Raw genomic sequence first — 7,608 nt, 5'->3', positions numbered from 1 at the left:
CCTATGATTCGGAAACTCGTAGAACCACATTTAACAACAATAACTCAAAGTAATCAGAAAGTCCCATCACAGCATTTTAGTCGGGTTGAGGTCTGGACTTTGACTGGGCCACAGCACTGATTCTTTCTTTTTTTAGTTATTCTGTTATAGATTAGCTGCTGTGTTTAGGATTAATGTCCTGTTGATGACCCAATTTCATCCAGGCTTTAACTGTCAGACAGATGGCTTCACATTTAAATCTTGAACATTTTGGTATACAGAGCAGTTCATGCTCCACTCAGTGACCGCAAGGTGCCCAAATCATCATCCCTCCACCACCGTGCTGACAGTTGGTCTGAGGTGTTTGTGCTGGTGTTCTGAAATGGAGCTCTTGGGTTTGTTGCAGTGTCTCTAAGCATTGCACGGTCTCACTGTGAGTTGAATTTGGTGGCACATGCACTCTTGGAAAGATTGGCACATGTCCTGAATGTTTTCCACTTGTGAATAATCCGTCAAACAGTGGACAACAGATTGTTTGGAAATGGCCGTTTAACACTTGCCAGGTTGATGGGCAGCAACATTGTCTTATTAAAGATCATTCTTGATGTCTTTCCTCTTTGGCGTTGTGTTAACACACCTGAATGTTCAGGAGCAGCAAACTGCCAAAACTTGAGCTTATATAGAGGTGCTAACACTTGCTGATGATCAGATAATCAAGTGAATTTGATTAGCAGTGCCTGGCTGCTGCTTGCCATCTTAATTCCTTTTGAAGCAGTTAAAGTGTGCCTACTTTTTCAACCTCTGCTTCTGCATTTGACACAAAATTTAATGTGTTGTGTGTTATGTTGTTGTTCATTACTGCAATGAGTATCAGAATGTGTAATCTGCAGGATTATACAGAGGATATTACAATACTACTGTAAACTAAAATGGAAATCTAAACCCTGAAATCCAATTCTGTTCAAACCACAAAAGACTTTTTCTTTCTCTTCTGCTGTCATGTTGCTATTCCTGTCATAATTATCTGACATGTTGGGTGTTCAAGGATTACAAATGTTCAGCGTTTTGTGACATAAATTTGCCTTATTTTGAAAGGTTTCACTCTTTTATTTTCCAGAATTCACACGGTCAGGTCTCAGCTACATAAAACACTTTATATTTTTGTTGCAACCATGCGAAATCAGTCCATTTCAAAGTAATCAAAGTAAAAATGCACAGAAGATGTAGTGATTTTTGAAGGCCAGCCATGGGGGTGAAATCTGCCTAGGCAGTATTAGAATCCAGCAGAGCACAAGAAATAAACTTGTTTTTGACATGGACGCACAAAGCCCCAACTCCACGTCAGCAACCTGCTAATGCAGAACACGTCACAAATAACTGCCAACTGATCAATTCTGATTTCCTCCCCAGATGTGCAGGGGTCCTTTCTACTGTTTTCTACTTGTAAAATTGTCCAAAAGATGGGAGCACTTTTCCTTTATACCCACATGTGTCACATGCTTGTGATTATCAGTGTCAAAATGTCAAATGTATTTTTAATATTTCTTTAAAAAAAAAAAAAGAACAGATGTTTATCTGTAAGCAGCATGTTTGTTTAGAGTAGGAGGTGCCAAAGACTGGTGTATTCTCATGTTCCCATCTTAACAATGATTAAAATCAGTTATTGTATCAGATGTTGCTTTTTTCCCCTCTGTGATGGAGCCAATAATGAAAACAATATTTGGCTCCATTAAAGGAGTGTCCTGTGTCACAACAGAGATGATGTGTGTATGTTTCTTTATTGTTGTATGTTGTTTGTGTTTAAACAGTTCTGTGATACAATCAGCTTTACCCGTTTGTAAAGCAAACCTATAGCTGTGTTGTAGTGTGGAAAAAAAGGCTAGTGTGCCTGAGTAGCACCTTAAATCTAAAAGCAGCCCATTAGCTGATACACTCAACAGATGTGTTTCAAGGTTCAAAGATTTCAAATATCTTTCAAAGATTTTCTTTGGGCACTGACTGCTTTTTCATTCGTATGAATCATGCAAGCACAGAAAAAGGATCTAACTCAAGGAATAAGTCATCTCTACATATAACAGACAACGTAGAATCTAAACATATGTGTTAGACACTTTTTTCATTTGTCTTATTCCTGTAGTTGAATATTTTTCCATCTACAAAGTTATGGAACATACAAGTCTTGGGCCATATCCTGATCACTTAACCCCCAGCCACTGAGAGAAGCTGCACCTCTAGTTAAAATAAATAAATTATAACAATTTTTAAATAGAAGGACACAGTGGTGTTTCTGAGTAGCTTTTCTGCTTAGCAATTTAATTTAAATCTTTTGATACATCCCTTTTTCATAGTATAATCTTAACGTGCTTCATCTGAATCACCCTTTCTGTGTACTCACTACCTAATTTATAGCCAAAGTATTCAATCACTGTCTCTTTACTGTTTCGCTAGCTTAGCTTAGCTCGTAGCCGACTCGTTAGCACCATGGCTACTTCACCTGTCCCTCCTGCACTTTCCTGCTCATTGTGTCAGATGTTTAGTTACTCCTCGGCCTCCTTTAGCAGTAATGATACCTGTAACAAATGTAGCATATTTGCAGCTCTGGAGGCCAGGATTACTGAATTGGAGACTCGGCTTCGCACCCTTCATTCACCCGTAGCTAGCCAGGCCCCTGTAGCTGGTGCAGCCGAAGATAGCGCAGGCCCAGCTAGCTGTTCCCCGGCAGACCCCAAGCAGCTGGGGAAAGAGGGCGGCTGGGTGACGGTGAGGAGGAAGCATAGTCCTAAACAGAAGCCCCAGGTACACCACCAACCTGTTCATGTGTCTAACCGTTTTTCCCCACTCGGCGACACACCCGCCGGGGGTCAAACTCTGGTAATTGGTGATTCTGTTCTCAGACATGTGAAGCTAGAGACACCGGCAACCATAGTCAATTGTCTTCCAGGGGCCAGAGCAGGCGACATTGAAGGAAATTTAAAACTGCTGGCTAAGGGTAAACGTAAATACAGTAAGATCATAATTCACGTCGGCAGTAATGACACCCGGTTACGCCAATCGGAGGTCACTAAAATCAATATTGAATCGGTGTGTAACTTTGCCAAAACAATGTCGGACTCTGTAGTTTTCTCTGGTCCCCTCCCCAATCAGACCAGGAGTGACATGTTTAGCCGCATGTTCTCCTTAAATTGCTGGCTGTCTGAGTGGTGTCCCAGAAACGATGTGGGCTTCATAGATAATTGGCAAACCTTCTGGAGGAAACCTGGTCTTGTTAGGAGAGACGGCATCCATCCCACTTTGGATGGAGCAGCTCTCATTTCTAGAAATATGGACCAATTTATTAAACCCCCCCAAAATATGACTATCCAGAGTTGGGACCAGGAAGCAGAGTTGCAGTCTTACACGCCTCTCTGCAGCTTCTCTCCTCCTGCTACCCCCCCAAAAACCCATCTCCATTGAGACTGTGTCAGCTCCCAAAAAGACAAAAAACAAACCAAAAACCAGCAATAAACAACTTAAACATAAAAAATCACAAAGAAAGAACAATACAGTATCCACATCTGAACCAAAGAGTAAAACAGTGAAATGTGGATTATTAAATATTAGGTCTCTCTCCTCCAAGTCTCTGTTAGTACATGACTTAATAATTGATCAACAAATCGATTTACTCTGCCTTACAGAAACCTGGTTGCAGCAGGATGAGTATGTTAGTTTTAAATGAATCAACACCCCCGAGTCATTCTAACTACCAGAAATCTCGAAGCACAGGCCGAGGGGGCGGTGTGGCAGCAATTTTTCACACCAGCCTATTAATTAACGAAAGACCAAGACAGACTTTTAATTCATTTGAAAGCCTGATGCTTAGCCTTGTCCAACCCAGCTGTAAAACTCAGAAACCAGTCTTACTTGTTATTATCTATCGTCCACCTGGGCCTTACACAGAGTTTCTCTCTGATTTCTCAGACTTTTTATCTGATTTAGTGCTCAGCTCAGATAAAATAATTATTGTGGGTGATTTTAACATCCATGTAGATGCTAAAAATGACAGCCTCAACATCGCATTTAATCTGTTATTAGACTCAATTGGCTTCTGTCAAAATGTAAAAGAACCCACCCACCACTTTAATCACACTCTAGATCTTGTTTTAACATATGGCATAGAAACTGAACATTTAACAGTGTTTCCTGAAAACCCTCTGCTGTCTGATCATTTCCTGATAACATTTACATTTACAATAATTGATTACACAGCAGTGGAGAGTAGACTTTATCAAAGTAGATGTCTTTCTGAAAGTGCTGTAACTAAGTTTAAGAATATAATCCACCCACTGTTATCATCTTCAATGCCCTGTACCAACATAGAGCAGGGCAGCTATCTGAACGCTACTCCAACAGAGGTCGATTATCTTGTTAATAATTTTACCTCCTCACTACGTACAACTCTGGATACTGTAGCTCCTGTGAAAACTAAGGCCTCAAATCCGAAGTACCTGACTCCGTGGTATAATTCTCAAACACGTAGCCTAAAGCAGATAACTCGTAAGCTGGAGAGGAAATGGCGTGTCACAAATTTAGAGGATCATCATTTAGCCTGGAGAAATAGTTTGTTGCTTTATAAGAAAGCCCTCCGCAAAGCCAGAACATCTTACTATTCGTCACTGATTGAAGAAAATAAGAACAACCCCAGGTTTCTCTTCAGCACTGTAGCCAGGCTGACAAAAAGTCAGAGCTCTACTGAGCCAACAATCCCTTTAATGTTAACTAGTAATGACTTCATGAACTTCTTCACTAATAAAATTCTTATCATTAGAGAAAAAATTACCAATAATCATCCCACAGATGTAATATTATCTACAGCTACTTTTAGTACCATTGATGTTAAGTTAGACTCTTTTTCTCCAATTGATCTTTCTGAGTTAACTTCAATAATTAATTCCTCCAAACCATCAACGTGTCTTTTAGACCCCATTCCTACAACACTGCTCAAAGAAGTCCTGCCATTAATTAATTCTTCGATCTTAAATATGATCAACCTATCTCTAATAATCGGCTATGTACCACAGGCCTTCAAGGTGGCTGTAGTTAAACCCTTACTTAAAAAGCCATCTCTAGACCCAGCTGTCTTAGCTAATTATAGGCCAATCTCCAACCTTCCTTTCATATCAAAAATCCTTGAAAGAGTAGTTGTCAAACAGCTAACAGATCATCTGCAGAGGAATGGCTTATTTGAAGAGTTTCAGTCAGGTTTCAGAGCTCATCACAGTACAGAAACAGCTTTAGTGAAGGTTACAAATGATCTTCTTATGGCCTCTGACAGTGGACTCATCTCTGTGCTTGTCCTGCTAGACCTCAGTGCTGCGTTTGATACTGTTGACCATAATATCCTATTAGAGCGATTAGAACATGCTGTAGGTATTACAGGTACTGCACTGCAGTGGTTTGTATCATATCTATCTAATAGACTCCAATTTGTTCAAGTAAATGAAGAGTCCTCTTCACACACTAAGGTCAATTATGGCGTTCCACAGGGTTCAGTGCTAGGACCAATTCTATTTACATTATACATGCTTCCCTTAGGCAGCATCATTAGAAGACATAGCATAAATTTTCACTGCTATGCAGATGACACGCAGCTCTATCTATCCATGAAGCCAGGTATCACAGACCAATTAGTTAAACTGCAGGAATGTCTTAAAGACATAAAGACCTGGATGGCCGCTAACTTTCTGCTTCTTAATTCAGATAAAACTGAGGTTATTGTACTTGGCCCTGAAAATCTTAGAATTATGGTATCTAAGCAGATTCTTACTCTGGATGGCATTACCTTGGCCTCCAGTAATGCTGTGAGGAACCTTGGAGTCATTTTTGACCAGGACATGTCCTTCAATGCACATATTAAACAAATATGTAAGACCGCTTTCTTCCATTTGCGCAACATCTCTAAAATTAGAAATATCCTGTCTCAGAGTGACGCTGAAAAACAAGTTCATGCATTTATTACTTCCAGGCTGGACTACTGTAATTCTTTATTATCAGGATGTCCTAAAAACTCGCTGAAAAGTCTTCAGCTAATCCAAAATGCTGCAGCAAGAGTACTGACAGGGACTAGGAAGAGAGAGCATATTTCTCCTGTATTGGCTTCCCTTCATTGGCTTCCTGTTAAATCCAGAATTGAATTCAAAATTCTGCTCCTCACATACAAGGTCTTAAATAACCAGGCCCCATCTTATCTTAATGACCTTGTAGTACCATATCACCCTATTAGAGCACTTCGCTCTCGCTCTGCAGGTACTTGTTGTTCCTAGAGTATTTAAAAGTAGAATGGGAGGCAGAGCCTTCAGTTTTCAGGCCCCTCTTCTGTGGAACCAGCTTCCAGTTTGGATTCGGGAGACAGACACTATCTCTACTTTCAAGATTAGGCTTAAAACTTTCCTTTTTGCTAAAGCATATAGTTAGGGCTGGACCAGGTGACCCTGAATCCTCCCTTAGTTATGCTGCAATAGACGTAGGCTGCCGGGGATTCCCATGATGCATTGAGTTTTTCCTTTCCAGTCACCTTTCTCACTCACTATGTGTTAATAGACCTCTCTGCATCGAATCATATCTGTTATTAACCTCTGTCTCTCTTCCACAGCATGTCTTTATCCTGTTTTCCTTCTTTCACCCCAACCGGTCGCAGCAGATGGCCGCCCCTCCCTGAGCCTGGTTCTGCCGGAGGTTTCTTCCTGTTAAAAGGGAGTTTTTCTTTCCCACTGTTGCCAAAGTGCTTGCTCATAGGGGGTCATATGATTGTTGGGTTTTTCTCTGTATTTATTATTGTGCGATCTATTGTACAATATAAAGCGCCTTGAGGCGACATTTGTTGTGATTTGGCGCTATATAAATAAAATTGAATTGAATTGAGGTGAGTGAAATGTGAATATGTGGTCCTTTAATGCTACTGCTGGGGTACTGCTCAACTACACTGAACTTTATTCTTCCCAAACAAACAACAGTTAAATTCAGTTTTATTTATACAGCGCCAAATCACAGCTGCCTGAAGGCGCTTTATATTGTAAATTGCACCCTATAATAATACAGAGAAACCCCCCAACAATCACACGACCCCCCATGAGCAAGCACTTTGGCGACAGTGGGAACGAAAACTCCCTTTTAATATGAAGAAACCTCCGGCAGAACCAGGCTCAGGGAGGGGCGGTAATCCGCTGGGACCAGTTGGGGTGAGAGAAGGAAGACAACGATGTACTCATGTATATTTTTTTTTTCCCTTTTCTGTCATTTAGCATATATTGCATTAACAGAAACGTGAGATTCGCGACAGCAAAGATGATGGCAGAAGAAAAACACTTTTCATGTGCTTTACCACATTTGACTGCTTCTTGTTCCTCTGATGATTCAAAGTAAGAGTCCGAGTGAGTTTCAAGATGGCTGCTGAGTGGTGAGCTTACTTTAGAAAATGGAATTGACCTAGCGGGGGGGGGGGTTCATCTTTATACAGCTATTCTCTTTGGAAGCTTGTTAAGTGTGTTGCTAAGTGACGTAACGTTGTCGACTCTGCTCCAATCTCTGTTTGAGAAAGACGTCACGTGCTTTAAAGTAACCAACCAGAAAGAAGCTTTGTCTGTTGGCGTTTAC

Source organism: Pelmatolapia mariae, linkage group LG7 (genome assembly GCF_036321145.2).
Source record: "Pelmatolapia mariae isolate MD_Pm_ZW linkage group LG7, Pm_UMD_F_2, whole genome shotgun sequence".
Classification (NCBI taxonomy): domain Eukaryota; kingdom Metazoa; phylum Chordata; class Actinopteri; order Cichliformes; family Cichlidae; genus Pelmatolapia; species Pelmatolapia mariae.
This window is presented reverse-complemented; position numbering follows the sequence as displayed.